The 22,515-nt window shown below is 40.4% G+C and overlaps 1 protein-coding gene and 1 pseudogene across 7 annotated transcripts in view; one reads left to right on the top strand and one right to left on the bottom strand.

Annotated features, from left to right (window-relative positions):
- KIF13A (kinesin family member 13A) overlaps nucleotides 1-22,515 on the bottom strand; it is a 234,154-nt gene that overhangs the window by 196,285 nt on the left and 15,354 nt on the right. The gene's annotated exons all lie outside the window — the stretch shown is intronic.
- Nucleotides 3,097-3,464, top strand: LOC129038216 (small ribosomal subunit protein eS12-like; annotated as a pseudogene).

Below are 22,515 nucleotides of genomic sequence, written 5' to 3' on the forward strand. Positions count from 1 at the left end.
TACACTCTTTAGGACCAACAGACAGAAGAACATGTACACAAACACACATTCCTTTCTTATACCCCATTTGTTGGATGAATGCGCCATAGGATTTTAACAAAAGCATTATTTATCCAACAGCTGAGCATCTTAACAAAATTAAAAAGCATAACTATCTCTCAGTCTGAGGAATTCAACTTTATGTGTCTAAGAGACCTCAAATACACTTTTAATCATGCCTAAAAAATGAAATATATGACAAAAAATACTCAAAAGATACTGAGAAATAACCCTTATCCACCCAACTAGAAAAATCTCTAATTACTAAAGGACTTTTAAATCTTTCTTAATTTTAAATTTCTTAAAATAATTTCTCAAAAGAATACAACACTATTGAACATAAATGACTAAATGTGTGGGATACTTAGAAACAACCGTATCCACCCACCTAGAAAAATCTCTAATTACTAAAGGACTTTTAAACCTTTCTTAATTTTAAATTTCTTAAAATAACTTATCAAATGAATATAACACTATGGAACATAAATGACTAAATATATGGGCTATCACAAACCCACTTTAGTAGTACACCTAAGGACACCTAAGGAATTGTACTTATTATATAACACTTTGCCAACCATCCATTTATTCATATGTGGGGTCTGATGCAATTCACCTCATGCCACTTTAATTTTTTATTTTTTTGGAGACAGGGTCTGGCTCTGTCACCCAGGCTGGCATGCAGTGGCTCAAACAGCTCACTGGAGCCTCCTGCCTCAGTCTCCTGAGTAGCTGGGACCACAGGTATGCGCCACCATGTCCAGCTAATTTTAAACAAATTTTTTGTAGAGATGGGGTTTTGCCATGTTGCAAAGGCTGGTCTTGAAATCCTGGGCTCAAGTGATCCTCTTGCCTTGGCCTACCAAAGTGCTGGAATTAGAGATGTGAGCCACTGTGACTAGCCTCAATTTTTAAAAAAAAAAAGCTTTAAGATATAATTTATATACCATACAATTTACCCACTAAAAGTGTCCAATTCAGTGATTTTTAGCATATTCACAGAGTTATGTGGCTATCACCACAATTGTAGAACATTCTCAGTACCCCCCTCAAAAAATGCCATATCCATCAGCAGTCACTCTCCATTTCCCCCAATTCCCCCAAGCCTAGGCAACCATCAATCTACTTTCTCTCTCCACGAATATGTCTGCTCTGGACATTTCACATCAATGGAGTCATACAATACGTAGTCCTTTATGACTGGCTTATTTCACTTAATGTTATGTTTACAAAAAGTTCATCCATGTTATATATGGCATGTCCCCACTTTATTCCATTTTATGAATTCCACTGTATGAATATAGCACATATTCTTTATCCATTCATCAGTTGATGGACATTTGGTGCCTCATTACAAAAATCTTTTTTCTTAAAAGAATTTTTTTAGCTTTCCAAAAATATCTTTATTTACAATTTTTGTAGAAGCAATTTGGCAATTTATATTTACAATTTAAATGCTCACAGTCTTTTCCTAATTTATATTAAGAAAACATAATTTGCCGGGCGCGGTGGCTCACACCTGTAATCTCAGCATTTTGGGAGGTCAAGGCGGGCGGATCATGAGGTCAGAAGATCGAGACCATCCTGGTTAACATGGTGAAACCCCGTCTCCACTAAAAATACAAAAAAATTAGCCAGGCGTGGTGGCAGGCTCCTACAGTCCCAGCTACTCGAGAGGCTGAGGCAGGAAGATGGCGTGAACCTGGGAGGCAGAGCTTGCCATGAGCCTAGATCACGCCACTTGCATTCCAGCCTGGGTAACAGAGCGAGACTCTGTCTCAAAAAAAAAAAAAAAGAAAATATAATTTATATTAAGAAAATAATTGGCCAGGCGTGGTGGCTCATGCCTGTAAACTCAACACTGCGGGTGGCTGGGGTTGGGGGATCGCTTGAGGCCAGGAGTTTGAGACCAGGCTGGGCAACATGGCAAGATTCTGCCTCTACAAAAAATTTAAAAATTAGCAAGGCTTAGTAGTGTGCTCGCACCTGTACTCTTAGCTACTCAGGAGGCTGAGGTCAGAGGATCCCTTGAGCCCAGGAGTTTGAAGCTACAGTAAGCTATGACCACACCACTCACTGCACTCCAGTCTGGGTGACAGGGAGATCCTCTGTAAGAAAAGAAAAGCCGGGCGTGGTGGCTCATGCCTGTAATCCCAGCACTTTGGGAGGCTGAGGCAGGCAGGTCAGGAGATTGAGACCATCCTGGCTAACACGGTGAAACCCTGTCTCTACTAAAAATACAAAAAATTAGGCGTGGTGGTGGGTGCCTGTAGCCCCAGCTACTCAGGAGGCTGAGGCCGGAGAATGGTGTGAACCCGGGAGGCGGAGCTTGCAGTGAGCCGAGATAGCTCCACCGCACTCCAGCCTGGGCAATAGAGCGAGGCTCCGTCTCAAAAAAAAAAAAAAAAAAAAAAAAAAAAAGAAGCGAAGTGAAGCGAAGAGAGGAAGAGGGGAAGAGGAGAAGGAGAGAGGAACAGAGGGGAGAGTTGGTTAAGAGGGATATAACAGGAATATATCAATGATGCTTTCTGGAGCACTGTTTACAGTGAAAAATTGGAAACGGTCTAAATGTCCATCGATAGGGGATTAAGCAAAGAAATTATCATTCATCCATATAATAAAATATAATATAGCAATTAAAAAGAATGAGGTAGACACCCATCTATTAACATGGAAAGGAAGGCATTATTCTGTTAAGTTAAAAAAGGTTAGAGAACAGTTCATATAGATGATATTACTTATGCAAAACATATGCATACATACATATACACGGGTACCTGAACACACACCCATATTCTCTCTTTCTCAAAGAATACACTCCAAACTTTTAGAAATGATCACTCTTAGACAGTAAAAGGGAAGAAAGGAGATTTTTTGTTTATTATTTCTCCTCTCTTAACCAGGAAGAAAAGCAGGGGAAAAAAAAATCTTTAAAGCCCCAGATGTCATGTAATAGAAATTACAAAAATTCCTTGGGGTTCTTTCTCTACCTCCATCAAGTTCAGAGGCAGAGGCTTGGGTGCGTTGAAGATTCTCTATCACCAGTAAACTACCGGCATGGCCGAAGAAGGCACTGCTGCTGCTGGTGTCATGGATGTTAATACTGCTTTACATGAGGATGGCCTAGCACGTGGAATTCACAAAGCTGGCAACTTCAGACAAGCACCGAGCCCATCTTTGTGTGTTTGCACCCAACTACGATGAGCCTGTGTATATCAAGTTGGTGCAGGCCCTTTGTGCTGAATACCAAATCAACCTAATTAAGGCTGATGACAACAGGAGACTAGGGGAATAGGTAGGCTTCTGTAAAACTGAAAAAGGAAAAACCCCGTAAAGTGGCTGGTTGCAATTGCGCAGTTGTGCTGTAGGACTATAGCAGAGAATCTCAGGCCAAGGATGTCACTGAAGAGTACTTCAAATGCAAGAAATTAACAAATAAAAAATTTTGCTCACATTCCTCAAAAAAATGTTTTTTTCTTGGAAATGGATTTAAAACAATCAGATCGGTTGGGTGCGGTGGCTCACACCTGTAATCCCAGCACTTGGGAGGCCGAGGCAGGCGGATCACGAGGTCAGGAGATGGACACCATCCTGGCTATCACGGCAAAACCCTGTCCCCACTAAAAATACCAAAAAAATTAGCCGGGCGTGGTGGCGGGCACCTGTAGTCCCAGCTACTCGGGAGGCTGAGGCGGGAGAATGGCGTGAACCCAGAAGGCGGAGCTTGCAATGAGCCAAGATGGCGCCACTGCACTCCAGCCTGGGCGACAGAGCTAGACTCCATCTCAAAAAAAAAAACAAAAAACAATCAGATCAGCATTTTTCCAACATCTAAACTCATATAGCTCAAGGACCACATCTTCCCCCTTTTAGGGAGTAGGTGATTGAAGGTTTTCACAAATCCCCTCATCCCTTAGAATAGCTGCTCAATAAATAACAGCTGACTAAATAAGCTCCCAGTGTTACATTTTAAGTATAATACACAGCATAATTTAAAATATAATATTAGGCTTCTCTGGAAAAATTTTTCTTAGTTTTCATATTAATAACCTGATTTTACATTCTTTTCAATATTATATCTTCCTTTATAAGACATTTTCACAAACCAAAACTAAATTGTCCATTACATGCATTTTTACAAGGATTTTTTGTTATTGTTTATATTGTTGTTAGAGACAGGATCTCACTCTTCTTGCCCAGGCTGGAGTGCAGTGTTGTGACCATAGCTCACTGTAGCCTCAAACTCATGGGCTCAAGGGATGCTCCCTCCTTAGCCTCCTGAGCAGCTGGGACCACAGGCACACAGCATCACACCTGGCTAATTAAGAAAAAAATTTTTTTAAGAGATGGGGTCTTGCTATGTTGTCCAAGCTGGTCTCAAACTCCTGGCCTCAAGTAACCCTTCCACCTTGGCCTCCTAAAGCACTGACATTACAGGTGTGTGCCACCACACCAGGCTCATTTAAAAAAAAATTTTTTGTAGAGATGGAATATCTCTCTACAAAAAATGCTGGTGCCCAGGTTGGTCTTGAATTCATGGGCTCAAGCGATCCTCCTGCCTCCACCTCCCAAACTGCTGAGATTACAGATGTGAGCCATGGCACCTGGCCTACAAGTATTACTATACATGTCTTTACATTCAGGATCACTGAATGTGAGAATTGATCCGGTCTAATCTCCTTGATGTACAAAAGGAGACTAGTTTCCACAGGTGTTAAAGTTACTCCAGATCCTTCTATTAGTAGCGAAGCCAAGACTAGAACCAAGAACCTGGGTTTCTACTTGTTTTGATTTAAATATAACAATAACAAACTCTATTCTACCAATTCAACACCCACTCTGCCTTCTTTCATTTGTGAAGTGCTCACTTGAGTAACTGATAGGGCAAAGTTTCATGTAGACCTTTCCCGCTTCACACCAATCTGGATATCTGACCAAACAAATTACCTATACAATAAGTAAAATCTTCCCTATAATTTCCACAAATATATTTGAACAAGTGCTTTTCTTGTGCCCATAAGACAATGTGCATTCACTATATTGGATGTAATATAAAAAGTAGTCATTTCTGGGTTTAAATTTGTCTTATTTAAGAACAGCAGTGCAACTAATCTTAATGATTTGGTTGTTTGGATAAGATAATACTGAAAACAAAGTCATGGTTTACTAAAGCAAAGAAACTGTATGCTAAGTCTATAAGATGGCAATTTCCTATTTTCTATGACTCCTTTCAGAGTCTCAGGATAAGGTTGCACCAATTCAGTGTAGTTTGTTTCTGTGCATTAACCTCTACAGGTAATTCATGCCAATTTGTGTTCACACATCTACATTTTTGCCTAAATACATGCAAATTTATTCATCCCATCAACCACTACCTTTTATATTTAAAGATGATGCCACTAATAGTGACTGTTATTCTTGTATACAGGTTTTCCTGAAAAGACTGCCATATTTTCCAGATCATAAACACAATTTTTAAAGTCTATTAACATTGCTTTAAATCTACAGTCAAGCATTTTGAGTGTGAACAGCAAAGCAAAGCAAAGCAACGGACTTAGGTTCACAGTGCCAGGCTCCATTCTAAGGACTCATCAAGTGTTAACTCATTTAACCTTACATCCATAAGATGCAGGTATTATCATCCTCATTTACAAATGAGGAAGTTGAGGCATGGAGAGGACAGGTAACTCATCCAGGATCACACAGTAGTAAGTGAAAAGGCTAGGATTTACTTTCAATCTGGCTCCAGAGTCTGTGCCTTTAACTACTGCTCTGTTATTAGACTCAACAATAGGTCCATTACAAAGAAGGTCCAGAAAAATCCAGCATGTGCACACTTTTTCAAAGACCATCAACCATGCAGCCAAGTGCCACCTGTTCATGGTCCTCCCTAATTAGCAGTCTTGTCCATCATGTACTTTGTGCCTAGCACTGCAAAAGCAACCAAGATGGAAACAAACCCAATATGCAAGAGATTTACTATCTAGGTAGGAAGGCAAGTTATGCCTAAGCAGCAAAGGTGGTGTTAGGCTGTGATATTATGGTGATAGACATAGATTGGTTTTTGTCCATGGTTCCTGGCTCATAACTCCCACACCCCTTGTTGCTTGTTATAGCAAAAGACTGTAGTCTTTTGCTGTAATGTTGGGGTGCTTTAGGTCTCAGGAGGAGGCCTCAGGGAATAGATTCTCTCTCGTTGACCTTCTCCTGTCCTCTAATCTGGCTGTGGGTCAAAAAAAAATCCTCATTCCAGAGAGGGTCCTGCTCTATACTCTGGAGGAAGAAATGCTGCATAGAGAGGCCAAGAAGGAACTAACACAGACAGGCCTTGCTGAGTTTCCCCACTCAGTCTATTAGTATGAGATCACAACCTTTCTGTCCAATCACATTTTTTTTTTTTTTAGACGGAGTCTCACTCTGTAGCCTAGGCTGGAGTGCAGTGGTACAATCTTGGTTCACTGCAACCTTGCTTCCCAGGTTCAAGCGATTCTCCTGCCTCAGCCTCCCAAGTAGCTGGGATTGCAGGTACCCACCACCATGCCTGGCTAATTTCTTATGTTTTTAGTAGAGACAGGGTTTCACCATGTTGGCCAGGCTGGTCTCTAACTCCTGACCTCAAGTGATCTGCCCGCCTTGGCCTCCCAAAGTGCAGGGATTACAAGCGTGAGCCATCGCACCAGGCCCCACTTTTTTACACCATCCATATTCAATCATGTCTATATAACAAGACCTCCATAAAAACCCTCAAGCACAAGGTTTGGAGAGCTTCTAGATCACTGAGCACATGGAGGCAGCAGACAGGACAGTGAAAAAGAACTCGTTCACATGCTGGGAGGGTGGTGTACCCCATCTCCACAGGGACACAAGCTCCTGTGCTAGGGACCCTTGCAGACCTCGCCCTATGTATCTCTTCATCTGGCTGTTTATATGTATCCTCTAAGATAACCTTCATAATCAACTGGTAAATGTAAGTGCTCCCCTGAGTTCTGTGAGCCTCTCCAGCAAATTAATCAAACCCAAAGAAGGGGTCCTGGAAACCCCAACTTGAAGCTGGTAGGTCAGAAGTTCCAGAAGCCCAGACTTGTGACTGATGTTTAAAACAGGGGGGCAGTCTTGTGGGACTGAGCCCTCAACCTGTGGGATCTGACACTATCTCTGAGTAGACACTGTCAGAACTGAATCAGAGGACACCCAGCTGGTGTTCACTGCTTGTTGGTGGGGGAAAACCCCCAGACATTTGGCCACAGAAGTCTTCTGTGTTGATTGTTGTGGTGTGAGAGCAGAGGGAAAACACAATTTGAGTTTTTTGCAAAACACAGGCTTATCACAATATTTAAAGACATGATGTGTCTCATGGCCAGACAGAGTTGTTTGGTGTTTTTCCTCTTCACATTATCATAAAGCTTAACATGACAATGACTTCACATACTTTTTCAAAACACTTTAAAAGAACAGCCTGAGGTTTAGACCAGCCTTCCTCTAGGAAACAGTCACAGAAAACATTTTCAATGGTGAAATGTCTCTAAAAGCTCTCACCAAACCCTGCTTTTGAAGCAGCTTCAGTCTGATAACCTGACATAGAAATAAAAAGCTTCTCATATAATAGACACCTGCCTCTACAAGCTGCTAAGCTGCCACTCACAATTATACTTCAGGCACAAGGAGGGATTTACTCACCAGCCATTCTAATCAATTGCAATTTGTCTTTGGTGGCATTAATTTCATCTACTATCTCTAGATGATCATCAAATCAACCTAAATTCCTCAAAAGATACTGAAGGGGTTTGCAAAAACTCTTCCCTAAAAAATATTCTCTGGCTGTCCATTCCTCTCAGCAGTAATGTTCCTCCCAATTGCTTTTTAAGAATACTTATATTTGCATATGGTGTTCTGGACAGCACACATCTGACTACATCTAGTTAGATACATCAAACTTCTGAGTAACTGAAATTGCTAAGTAAAATATCTATAAATAGGCAAATACACAGTCTGTGGCTTATAACATTCGTTTAGAAGCTATACATAGTAAAAACTATTCGCTATAGATGTAGTACAGCTGTTATTTGAATTTTGACATGCAAAGACAATATGTATTTGAACAGCAGTTTACTTCTTTTATCAACTATCCTCATGTTTCAAATTTGACAGTTTTATTCCATTTTATCTTCACCTTGAATATACAATGTGATATTTCAATTATGATTTATTCTTATACTTTAATTCCATTTATTCCATCTAATCCATTGTCAAGGTGTTGTATTCATCCAAATGCAAAACTGATTTTCATCTACTACTTATCTTATTCAATACATAAAAATCCAATTATAAAACCATGTTGACAATGCTAATTTGTATGTCTTTTTCTTTTTTCTTTTTTTTTTTTTTGAGACAGGGTCTCACTCTGTGCCCAGGCTAGAGTGCAGTAGTGCAATCATAGCTCACTGCCACCTCTATCTCCCAGGCTCAAGCAATCCTCCTGCCTCAGCCTCCCAGGTAGCTCCCAAGTAGCCTCCCAAGTAGTCACCATGCCAGGCTAATTTTTTTTTAAATTTATATTTTGTAGAGATAGGGTCTCACTATCTTGCCCAGGCTGTGTCATTTATCTCTAAATAAAAAAATTACTGTAAGTCATATACAGGTCACTGTTTAAGGAGCTACACACATCTTATCATTCATTCAATGTTTACTCCGTGCTAGGTATAAAATGACAAGCAAAACTGACATCATGCCTGAAGCTTCATAAGAGCTTCTAGAGACAGCCTCATCTATGTTATAGAGACTGCATGAAAAATAGTCATGCCCATACAAAGCCATGTATTTTAAATACATTTGCAAATTACTCTTTATTACTTATACTACATTATGTTTGGGAGATGCAGTGCAAAAAAAGAGTTTTATAAAATATTCCATTGCCACCAAAAATAAAGTTCTCGGAACACCAGATGTTTCTCTGTAGGAACACATAAGAGTCAAGGCTTGGAAAGCAGCAGAGGAAAGAATGTATTCTTAGAAAAATAAACTGGATAGAAACAGGCAGTCAGTGTAAACAACTCTAAAATAAAATGATCTCAACACCTTCTGTATCAACAAGTAGAGAGTACTCCTCTTGAGGCAGAATTGATTATTTTCAATTATATTTCTTAAACCTCCACATTAACCCAAAATAAGCATGAAAGTCAGGGACATCTAATGGTAGCTTTCCTTATTCAATTAAAAGCTCTCAGTTCAGCTGGGCGCAGTGGCTCACGCCCGTAATCCCAGCACTTTGGGAGGCCAAGGACGGCGGATCACCTGAAGTCAGGAGTTCGAGACCAGACTGACCAACATGGAGAAACCCCGTCTTTCCTAAAAATACAAAATTAGGCGGGTGTGGTGGCGCATGCCTGTAATCCCAGCTACTTGGGAGCTGAGGCAGGAGAATCGCTTGAACCTGGGAGGCGGAGGTTGTGGTGAGCCGAGATCGCGCCATTCCACTCAAGCCTGGGCAACAAGAGCAAAACTCCACCTCAAAAAACAAACAAAGAAACAAACAAAAAACCTCTCAGTTCTCACCAATTAACATGTCCTCCCCAAATGGTGGCTAGAAAAAGGTTTATCATGCATTCATTTTGAATGGCATTTGTGATTCCTCAACCCATGGAGAAATTTTAGGAGTTAAAAATCTGCCAACAAGGTAAAATCATAAAAAAAGGTTATGAGTCAATGGGAAAATCACTCTTTAGTAACTAAAAAAAAGTAAACATTCTTTGAGAGTAGGAAAAAGAGAACGAGTATAAAAAATAATTTTGGATTTTGCTTTAACTGGAAACACTAATGGACCAGCCTCTGGGCACCAATGTTTGTTGACTAAACTTAACAAATGAATTATAACTAAAAATAACAGTGCTAAACTTTAAAACCAAGTTGTTTTTGCTAAGCAAACTCTCCCCACAAATAGGTATTTCTTTCTATGTATTAACTATGCAGTTATGAATGTGATCAGCCTGGCTAACAAATCAGTGACCATTTTGGGGTAATAACCTTCAATACTATTACCCAAAGAGGGATCCTCTTATATCAGTTATAGTTGGGGTGGGGGTACAAGGCAGCTCCTTCCTTTACCCAGGGGATATATTGAAAGCATCATCTCTCAGGAGGAGGTGAGATCTTTAAGTTGATCCAAAGGGACCATGGGTTTTAAATGTTTGAGAAATATTTTTATATGTCATTCCTCAGAGGTATAGTCCCAGCAGAATAAAGGAATGTAAAGAATTGTGGTGTCTATCATATAGCAGTGCAGGAGAAACAGCAAAGTAAAAGTGAAATTAGCTGGGAAGAAGCCCCTACTGACTTCATCATCAAGGAGTGAATTCACAGTATAACGTATCATTCATTCTTTCATTGTTTTTGAGCATGAATTGAGTACCGAACACTGCACTAGACCCCTTTCAAGATCCACAGTAGGAGAAACTAAGCCTCCTTTCAAGAAGCGTAGCATCTTTCAGTTCAAAAAAGTATTAAACAGCAGATTAACAAGTACATAAAAATATGGTTAAAATTATCTACATAATGTTACAGGGGCTTAATGTTAAGCCAAGGGTCAGAGAAAGATTCTTAAGGGAAGATGTATGCTGAAACATCCAAAAGGAACCAATGAATGTGAGTTTGCAGAGAGGAGGCTAAAAGAGCATTTCAGACTGGAGAAAATACGGAAGTGGAAACTGGGATGTGCAGCTTAATGAGATCTGGACTTGGCAAGGAGGTGGACTTCACTAGTGTGGGCTGGTAAGGGGACCTGGAAAGGAGCTGGGATTCCAAAGGTGGAAGGTAGCAACTGATGTGGGATAATAAATAAGTTATTAAGATATGCAATAAATCATGTCCCAGCATGAAAGGGACCTGAAATCACCCCAAAATTGGCCCAACAAGCACCAAGCATATTGTAAGCCCTTTATATTCTCCCCGAATTAGGCTGGACTGTGTAGAGTCAAATTGCACTTTTAATATTTTACCAACTGACTACCATAAATTTGACATTAAACAAAACAGCCCAGTGACTGTATTTATGGTAGAGATGTTATTGAAGATATTGTTCTCTAAATAACACTAAAAGGACAGAAAGATACTTCACCCAGGGCTTAGTAAATAGAATAGCTATGTTCTTTTTGAGCAACTAGCTTATTTTCTTCTTATATACAATTGTGTAACAGTTATTTTCCTGTTTGCCTGGGCTTCTAGGATCCTCCAGCCAAATATGGTGTCCACCTCCAGCAACTACATAGACTACAGTGCACACTAGGCGTCTTACCTCTAGTTTCAAATTCTTCTCTTATTCTCACCTAAGCCCTGTGTTCCTCTGTATTCTAGGGTGCTTAGTGTTTGGTTGGCAACATTGTCTATTTTCCACATCTTAAAATTTCAGAATTGGGACACATTTGACAATCAAGGTTTAATAGTTCAACTGGCAATGGTTTTTCTTTCTTTTGTGTGGCACCTACATACCAATGTGTCTTATAATTGATGGTATTTTAGGTGCACTGAAAATATGGTAATAGGCTGGGTGTGGTGGTTCACGCCTGTAATCCCAGCACTTCAGGAGGCCAAGGTGCGCAGATCACGTGAGGTCAGGAGTTCGAGACCAACCTGGCCAACATGGTGAAACCCCATCTCTACTAAAAATACAAAAATTAGATGGGTATGGTGGGGCGTGCCTGTAATCCCAGCTACTCGGGAGGCTGAGGCAAGAGAACTACTTGAACCCAGGAGGTGGAGGTTGCAGTGAGCTGAGATTGTGCCACTGCACTCCAGCCTAGATGACAGAGAAAGACTCCGTCTCAAAAAACAAAGAAAAAAAAATGGTAGTAAATTGAAGAACAGGCTTGAAATGTCCATAAAAGGTCAAGCTTTTGCTGCAAAGGCTGAGGAGAAGAAGCAGTAAGTCATAAGGGAGACTGTTAAAAAAGCAGAGCGAGGAGAAAATTTGTGCAGGCAAGTAGCAACGGAGGGAACAGAGGACACGGACCACAGAGATGAGCACAGCCAGGAAGAGGCAGCAGCCAGAGAGGCTCCACTTGAAAGAGAGTGGGGCAGGACACAACCATCTGTACCGGCCCTGCCCTCAGGAACAGCTGATGCTGGTGTGGGGGCTGCGTGCAAGTCAGGCTGAGTCTGAACAACATCCACAGGCACCCGGAGGCAGCTCAACCACAGAGTACTTCTGTTATATCTACTCTGGCCAGACAAATTCCTGTGGTCCCTCTCTCTCTCTCCCTTTCCTCTGAGCTTCCATACACTGGAGGTGTAACACAGCCAATCTACACCTTTCCATTTAATTGGAATCTTCCTCATGCTTGACTCAAATTTTATTTCTCCAATTAGCTCTGGCTTATTAATGACAATACAATGAATAGAATCAAACTGATGTTATCAGCCAGCCCCAAAGTTTCTTACTCAGATGCATCTGATTCAGCCCTTTAGACTGCAGATCTGTCTGTCCCCTCTCCCACTACACTGTAAACTCAAAGTGCATAAAGATAATTGTTTATCCTATATGATTATAATTACATAACCAGCAGGTCTAGTCATCAAATAATTTTGCTTCCCGTTAAATGTTGTGACCAATGGAAGTGAGGTGAGGGAGTAAGAGTGTCATGTGAAAGGTTGGGTGCAGTGGCTCATGCCTGTAATCCCAGCACTTTGGGAGGCCGAGGTGGGCGGATCACCTGAGGTGGGGAGTTCAAGACCAGCCTGGCCAACATGGCGAAGCTCCGTCTCTACTAAAAATACAAAAATTAGCTGGGCGTGGTGGCGGGCGCTTGTAGTCCCAGCTACTTGGGAGGCTGAGGCAGGAGAATCGCTTGAACCTGGGAGGGAGAGGCTGCAGTGAACCAAGATCGTGCCATTGCACTCTAGCCTGGGCAACAAGAGCAAAACTCCATCTCAAAAAAAAAAAAAAGTGTCATGTGAAGTAACATGGCTAGATAAGGTCTTACAATATGAAGAAATATACTACTGGGACCACATATATATATATTACTTGGGACCACAAAAGGGCCCCAAGAGATTTGTAGGATAGATTTGTTCTCTATCTTTCTTTTTTTGAGACAGTCTTGCTCTGTCGCCCAGGATGGAGTGCTGTGCCTGATCTCAGCTTACTGCAACCTCCGCCTCCTGGGTTCCAACAATTCCCCTGCCTCAGGCTCCCAAGTAGCTGGGATTACAGGCACGCACCACCACGCCCTGCTAATTTTTGCATTTTTAGTAGAGACAGGGTTTCACCATGTTGGCCAAGCTGGTTTCAAACTCCTGACTTTGTGATCCGCCCGCCTCAGCCTCCCAAAGTGTTGGGATTACGGGCGTGAGCCACCATGCCTGGCCAATACGTTCTATATCTTAATGGTGACAGTGGCTAATGAGGCATATGCAATTGTAAAAACTCAAGAAAGTGTACCCTTAAAATGGGTGCATTTTATTGTAGATAAATTTACACCTCAGCTAGGCACAATGGGTCATGCTTGTAATCCCAGCACTTTGGAAGTCTCAGGCAGGAGGATAGCTTGATTCCAGGAGGTTCGTGGTTACAGTGAGCTATGATGATGCCACTGCACTCCAGCCTGGGTGACAGAGTGAGACCCTGTCTCTGAACACCCACACCTACACACACCCACACCTCTCAATAAGGTTAATTTTAAAGTATATTAGCCAAGAACTAATTATTCAGTTTAGAGTGAATCAGCTCCATCAACTCTCTTCCTTCTCTTACAGCAGCTCATATCGTAGCCATTGCCCTAATTCTTATAAAACAAACACCCTTGAAAAATACAAATGATAATCAGAAAAGCCCAAGTTTCTACTTTTTACAAGCTGTGATCATTCACTGGCCTAAAAGGATGTTGTAATAAATCTTGTCTGTGGTTCTCGAAGGCTGACATCAAGTAACTGTACTTTATTCTCTATTGCCTTCAAATATATATATATTTAAAAAGCAAAAATTAAAATAAGTACTAAACCCAATCATTGGATAAAATATAAGTAAATCAAATTTATAAAAATCAGTAGAAAAGTCAGTGTTATCTACTTTATAAAAACAGTAGAAAATGTCGGTGAGGAAGAAAGTGTAGGTGGAATCCTATCAAAATGAGCATGCACCAATGCTGCTTTCTCGAAGAGAAAGAAGTTTAAAGGGTTTTTTTTTTTTTGAAATAACATATAAAATTGGACAAAAATGATACTAGTCTGGCAAATTTTTCATGGGCTTAGGTCAGTAGAGCTTCACAGTTGTTTGGATTTTATCCCAGATAACCCAGGTCAATGTTTTTAGAATTCTGAAAGTTTTGTGGGTTTTTTTGTTTTGTTTTGTTTTTTTGAGACTGAGTCTCGCTCTGTCGCCAGGCTGGAGTGTAGTGGTGTGATCTTGGCTCAATGCAACCTCCGCCTCCCGGGTCAAGCGATTCTCCTGCCTCAGCATCCCGAGTAGCTGGATTACAGGCGCCTGCCACCACACCCAGCTGATTTTTTTTTTAAAGCATTTTTAGTAGAGATGGGGTTTCACCATGTTGGCCAGGCTAGTCTCAAACTCCTGGCCTCAAGTGATCTGCCCACCTTGGCCTCCCAAAGTGCTGAGATTAAGGCATGAGCCACTGTGCCCGGCCAGGATTTAAAAATCAAAGGAAACACATGTGTCCCAAATGAAAAGGTTACAAGCTTTCCAAGAAGTCTGGATTAATTTTCTCTAATTGTTCTTAGTATCATGTTTAGATATCCTAATCATATTTAATCTTTAGCTATGTTCTGTCTGCAAATTTACTTAGGTGATAAATAAGTGTCGTTTCCACCAAGACTAGCCATACAAACCATCTAAAACTTTACTAAGAATAGTATTCAAATATGAAATATCATAGGTAGAGATGAATAAGGCTTTTGTTGTATATGATTCAAATCTCCTATAGACCATTTTAATAACCAGTATTTCAATAATTATTGACAGAAACTCAGAGTTCACATACAGAAATGGTTCTCTAATCCTTACAAAATTTCACATAGCTTTTACTGAGTCAAAAGTTCCATTCTCTTTTTAGCAGCAGGAAGGAAAATAAATTATTACAAGTGACTCAAAACAAAGCAATTTGACTGTGCTTCATTAGTGAGATGTTTTCAGAGCATAGCAATAAAGATATGTGTGATGTTAAATCTCATTACTTATCCAGTAGCTTTATTAACAGGGTTGATCTTGACCTTGTTATTTTATGTTTATCTTTTTGGTGATAGATAACACATTGTCTTTAGTCATAATTTTAGATTAAGGAATAACCACAAACTCATCAAATTATCTGCTTGTAAAATTAAAAAGACGTACAATCTTTATTTAATTCTCAAATAGGTAGGTGGTTGGATAAAAGTAAGGCTAAAATGGGGCCGGACGTGGTGGTTCATGCCTGTAATCCCAGCACTTTGGGAGGCTGAGGCGGGCGGATCACTTGAGGCCAGGAGTTCACTTGAGGTCAGAAGTTTGAGACCAGCCTGGCCAATATGGCAAAACCCCATCTCTACTAAAAATACAAAAATTAGCTGGATGTGATAGCGTGTACCTATAATTCCAGCTACGGAGGAGGTTGAGGCATGAGAATTGCTTGCACCCGGGAGGCAAAGGTTGCAGTGACCAAAGATTGTGTCACTGCACTCCAGCCTGGGTGACAGAGTGAGATTCTGTCTCAAAACAAACCAAAAGTAAGGCTAAAATGAAAATTGTCAAAGTCAACTCATAAAAATTATGTGTGTGTGTATGTATGTGTTATTTTTTATGTGTGCTATTTTTTATTTTATTTTTATTTCCATCTCTAAAGTGGCCTAACATAGCAACCTTAGTACCCACGAGAATACCCTAGTATACCCATTAGAATTTGTCTCTAATGTCCTTTTCCCCTAAAGGGACTTAATATCTTGAAACAGTAAGTATTCAAGATTCTGGATTTTTTTTTTTTTTTTTTTTTTTTGACAGTGAGCAGGATTCTTTCAAAAGTTCTGGAAAAAAAAAACAAAAAAACCCACGATTTAGAAGACTTTTACTGGTCAAGTATGACAATCTGAGCATTAACAAGAAAGGAGGGGTGAATAAATATAGAGTGTCTCCTAGATCTAATCCCAACACAACACAGTGCTTGATGGTTTCAACATGGATCGGTATGGATTCACTTGACCACATCCTTCCCATCAGATAGTTTTGAGAAATGTATCAAAAAGTGTTTTTATTGTTAACATCATTATGTGTCTCACTACTTCAGCTTCATCCTTCTGTCTTATGATTCTTATTATTGCATGAACAATAATAACACACACTAAGAAAAATATCTAACATTTTTTGAGTATTTGCTGTAAGTACTCAAAGTGCATTATTTATTTTACATCAAGTTGGAAATTAAAGCACAGTGAGGTTAAGCAGCATGCCCAAAATCACTCAGCTGGGAAGTGCAGGTGCAGGCTGAGGGAACCTGGACTCCAGAGTTAATGCTCCTAATGCTGCTTCCTTAATTAGGGAAAGAAAATTCCAAATATTCCAGCAGTACCTAACTTGATTTAGTAGACACTCTATTCCCTTTTGGTATTATGCACTTTCTCAGGGGAAAAGTAATCCGAGGAGATAAAAACTTTGGTGAAGGAAAATGTTAAAGATAAAGCAAAACAGAAAATTTCAACAAGACAGAACTTTGTCTTGGACTAAACATTCAGCTGAGCCTAGTGCTGTAAATTTTTAGATAGTGCTACCGCCTCAAGGCAATATGCAATTGCTGTGTTTTCATAATCTTAAAAACTCAGTAGCTATTCACTCAGTGGTATAAACTACCAAGCACAGAAAAAGGAAAATGCACCACAATGTTAAAAGAATGAGTAAACTGTATTTTACCTCTAATATCTTATATTTTCAAAATGTTCAACAGTGAATGGGCATCACATTTATAATTAGAAAAAAGTTATATTAAAAACAAAGTTCTTATGAACAAAGAAAGAGAGAACTCATCTTATGCTCAATCACTCAAGGATGGAAAACTAAACTTCTCTAAGGCAGAGAAAACTATCTGAAGTCTTTCTGGAAGACTGGTGTCAGGAGCAGAGATGCCTGGTTATCCATCTCCACAGTCATGAGTTGCCCCCATACACAGTCTGCTATCAGCAACAACTTTATATAAGCTGCTCCCCATCTTTTACTCCCCAAAGGAAAGACCTGCAGTGTTAGGTTTCCTCCTGCTCCCAACTGCCCAGCCACTGAGCCATCTGCCTTCCTGCTCTGATTTCTGAACCAAGAAGGCTCAACCATGGGACTAGGACCCGCTGATGTTTGACAATCACTGTGAGATGCATCACAAGTAACTTGTTAATAAGGTGCTCATTAAATAAGTCTATAAAAGCTTACTTAATAAAGTCTGTGAAAGTCTTAATAAATGCTTAATAAAGCCTGCAAATGGCTTATTTAAAAATATAAATAAAAACAGGTTCAAAGTTATCCCCTGTAGACTGCCATTTTCACATGACTTCCATTCCGATGTACATTCTTGGACGGCATGCTGAGAATTGCCCACAATGCTGAGAACCCCTGGGGAACTGACAAACTTAGACATATTATTTGACGTGTGTGCTGCAGTGGGGAACAAAAAAATGTTGAAAACTGCCACAAGGGTAAGCAGAAGATGCAGCATCAACCCAATGGCCAATTAGGAACCAGAGAACGAGAAGAACCCAGAGATCCCCGTTTACTCACCGGGAGAAAGAAGAGTAAGCTGGCCAGCAGCCCTGCCACTCACAGGGCTGTCCCAGATTCACAGGCAATGGACTCCAGGTGGAGCTGGAGGAAGATGCACTGGCAATCTACCAGTATCTCTCCTTTCTCTCAATTCTTTCACTCCAGTCCTCTCTCCCTATGACAACAGGAGGAACAGCTTCTCATGCTGACTCACAAAAATGCCAACTACATCAGGTTGGTGTAGGCTCCACTCATCCAGTCTGGGACCACACACCACCTCTGGGTGTATAGCTCTGGCAGTATAGGAAATGAAACAGCCCGACCTCACAACTTTCCCTAGGATAGAATTCTCTTCCACTAGTTACCTGCATAGAATCTGCAGCTAATGCTGCTCTATAGGTTGTGCAGTGAACATTAAAAACGTGAACTTTGTCAAAGACTGGTGACCTCCTGGCTGGATCAACCATTACTTATCTCATGTAGTCCTAAGCAGCTACAGCCTCTGCCTGTCAGCCAAAGGCAGTGGCAGCCAAAGTTGTAAGGGTCCAGAGCTACATTTGTACTGCCATTACCCCCAAAAGCCACATGACAGCACAAAGGCTATCATTATGTAACAATTTAATGCAGAAATTAGAGGTCTCAGAGGGCCCAGACTAGAAGCACTAGAACCACCAGTGATGTGACAGACACAACCTGAGGACTCTCTACCCACAGACTCATCTACCTAGGCACAGCTCTTATAATAAAAGTCTGTATCCATATCTTTCATTATATTCAACTATAAAACATCTACAAGGCACTTACTACATACAAGGCATGTGCCAGCTGCTTCGAGAAAGGAAGAGGGAAGAAACAAAAGACAAATAAGACAAGGGGCTCTGCTCTCAAGGAGTTTGCAGTCTAGAGGGTATGATAAGCCATTTGTACGGATTCTTCACGGACACTGAACTGGTCACTGTCTTTATTCAGAGCAATAGGTTTTGACCACATGGCTGGAGGCTCTACCTCCAATCGTGATATCTTCTGCTTTGTACTCTAGTTATTGGGGGCTGGCCCTTTGGCATCTTAGACATAGTATATACTCACTAAATGTTTGTTGTACTACTTAATTATATTTATATTAATTGGATATAAAGTTACTAGGCTTTAGTTAGCATAGGGGATTCATAGACTGCCAATACTACTTAGTTGTAAATGATTTCTGAGGAAATGACTGGCTGAAGCTAGTGACACACTGTGTTCAATAATACTAGGTTTCTATACTTTTATTTTTCTTCCTGAGGCAACTGACTTTATTATCCCCATACTTACGCTGGGGACTCTTGTTCCAGGGTTTACCATCCTGGAGAGGATGAACTTGAGGGCCTCTCTGTTAAAATTCAGAATAGAGAAATATTTTTACCTGCATATCTGGTTCTCTGGCATCCCTTACATGAATATATTTTACCCCAGAACTGTTTACTTTGGAAATCTTTTGGTTTTTGGCATTCATTTACTGACCCACTAAAATTTGGAAAATATATTTAGGATATTTAACAGAAACATTCTAGTTTCCTTTGAATTTATTATTTTCTTTTAAAAAGTTTTAAAATATACCATACAAACCTAAATGCCTGTGTATTTACTTGTGTTTTCTTTTTTTTTTTTTTGAGACGGAGTCTCGCTCTTTCACCCAGGCCGGAGTGCAGTGGTGTGATCTTGGCTCACTGCAAGCTCCGCCTCCCGGGTTCACGCCATTCTCCTGCCTCAGCCCCTCAAGTAGCTGGGACTACAGGCGCCCGCCACCACGCCCGGCTAATTTTTTGTATTTTTAGTAGAGACAGGGTTTCACCATGTTAGCCAGGATGGTCTTGATCTCCTGACCTCGTGATCTGCCCGCCTTAGCCTCCCAAAGTGCTGGGATTACAGGCGTGAGCCATCGCGCCCGGCCGGTTTTCTTAAATAAGGGATTTATGCATGCTTTCTTAGAACAGTTTTTGATCCATTTATTCAATTTAAGTTTTTGTGTATAGAAATACATAAAAGTAGGCTGGGCATGGTGACTCATGCCTATAATCCCAACATTTTGGGAGGCCAAGGCGGTGGATCACTTGAGGCCAGGAGTTTGAGACCAGCCTGGTCAACATGGTGAAACCCTGTCTCTACTAAAAATACAAAAATTATATATATATCAGGATGCTGAGAGAGGAGATCCAATGGCAGTGTGAAAGTAAATAGATTTCAGATCGGTTACATGCTTCCAGCAATTTGCCTGCTTCAATTACCAGGTAGTTTTCTTTTCTCTTTCCTTTTCTTTTCTCCCCTAACCCCCTTCTTTATTAATCTTAATGCAATATTTGACTTAAATATCTGCATCCTGGATAGGCCTGGCCATGATTGTTAATGACATGCACCTCCTTTTCCCTAATCCTCTTAGTGAATTCTTTCTAGGGATGTTAGTGATAGGCTCAGATAGGAGTACTGAACAGACATACGTTATAACCACTTAAAAGCCTTATATCCATTCACCTGAGCAGTTTGTCTCCAAAGAGCACACTCTTGGCTACAACACTTGATAGTGCTTTACAAAACTACTTATTTATACTCAACAGGTATCTATCAAAACAGTGCAAAAGGCAAATAAGAGATTTCCAAGGGAAAAGCTGCAGCTCAAAGTGATTTACAACACTTTTACAAATTTCAATTTCATTTCGGCTTTTAAAAAGATTGGTGAGGTTATTTCAATACATCAAAATACAAAAACAAAAACGTAGCCTACCACTCAAAAAATTCAGTCTACATACAAATAACAGAGACTGGTCAATTTTTAAGGGAAAATATCCTTTAATGATTCTTAGTATGATCTGGCCTGAAGGACCCAAGATCCTCAGAACTCCAATAGCTGATGTACTATTAGACATCGCACACACGAGGGACACCTAACCGTACTTCACAGTTCAGGGGTCACATAGCTATGGTGATATTTCCACCAATTTCCAGGAGAAGAGATAATTAATGTGATGACTTCACAAAATTAAATGTATCCAAGGTTTAAATTCTGAGATTACGTCCTTTCTCCTATTCTGGTGTTAAGCTGACCTTTATTTTATAATAAAATATTAAGATTTAGTAGTGCTTTTGTTTTTCCTTTTTTTTTTTTGGACACAGGGTCTCACTCTGTCGCCCAGGCTGGAGTGCAGTGGCGTAATCAAGTGATCCTCCCATTTCAGCCCTGCAAGTAGCTGGGACTACAAGTGAGCACTACCACACCCAGCTAATTTTTCTATTTTTTGTAGAGATGGGGTTTTGTCATGTTGCCCAGGCTGGTCTCAAGCTCCTGGGCCCAAGAGATCCTCCCACCTCTGCCTCCCAAAGAATTGGGATTACAGGAGCGAGTCACCATGCCCGGCTTGCTCTTGTTTTAGTGTGATTACTTGGCATATTTAAAAGAGGCTGGGAACTCTCTGTTTATCCAAATTTTTATTTCTACTGTTTTTTAAAAAATCCTTAAGTCTGAGAACCAATGAGCAAGGGCAGCTAGCAGTCACTCTTGGGGGGAAGAAAAACAAAACTAATTAAATAATAATCTAGCTAGAGAGCTTAAAAAAAAAAGTCCCTAGGATTACAGTAGACCAGCAATTTTTGAACACTATTTCCAATGCGTAATTCATCATAAAAATGTAGACTAGGCTGTAATCCTAGAAAGAGGAATACTATTCCATCAAAGCCAACAATACTTCAAGGCTTCAAAAAACTTAAAGTGACATTACCATGCTAATGTTACCTATTTGTACTGTAACTCTTTGTAAGTCTAGATTCAAAAGGAGATGCTTAAAAGTGGATAAGGCTGCTCAAATTTAACACCGTTATCTTGATAAACCTTCCCCACTACTATCCTCCTTCCTCTTTATTCAAAACATTATCCTTGAAACAAGTAATTTTAAGGATCTTTCTCAATGTCATAATGTAACCATTCCCTGTTACAATTTGTATAGTGAATACTAAACTTTAACTGTATGAATAGAAGTAGAGAGCAAAAAGGCAAAACAAAACCAAAAACCGTATTTCATTTAAAAACCTTACAAAGGTCCAATTACAACTGCAAGCTCAGCTATAAATCTTTACACATTCTCTCTTTAGCTGGGAAAATAGGTGGGCACCAAAGGCATCAATTCTGAGGACTTGTTTTATTAAACCCTAGAACAGAAGGTAAGTATGTTTAAAGGCTTGTTAATCTGTTCAACAAACTACATGTGGATTTATTGTATGTGGCCCTTCCAAAATCCGGGACAGATCTTTTCAACACTCGCAACAGATGCCTATGCAGTTCGTCGTTTTGCGCTTTCTGGTTTTCCTGAGGCTCCAGCTTGAGATACAGAAATATTTATGGTCATTTGTGATGGGTGTGCAATCTAGGGAGTGTCTCCCCAAGACAATACAAAGGGCCAACAGCAAAGAGCAAAGCTTCCCTTTCCTCAAAGGCTTCCTCTTCCTGTTCCTTGTCTTTGAGAGAGAGAGAGAAAAAAAAAAAAAAAAACAAAAAACAAGGCTCCAAACTTTTTCCCCTAAGGGAACTACAAACAGAGGTTTCCCTCAAGCCTCTTCTAACAGCAGCCAGTTCATCAAGCCCACAGACCAGACCCTGAAGAGCCCCACGGAATCAATAACCACTTTGCTTTTGAAAGAAAGGGGAAGAGGGCATAAACCAGAGACACAGACACACTAACCTGAGTTCATCCCACAGTGGAAGATAGGAAATATTGGAGATGAACTGGAGTTTGGTA

Source organism: Pongo pygmaeus, chromosome 5 (assembly GCF_028885625.2).
Source record: "Pongo pygmaeus isolate AG05252 chromosome 5, NHGRI_mPonPyg2-v2.0_pri, whole genome shotgun sequence".
In the NCBI taxonomy this organism is placed as follows: domain Eukaryota; kingdom Metazoa; phylum Chordata; class Mammalia; order Primates; family Hominidae; genus Pongo; species Pongo pygmaeus.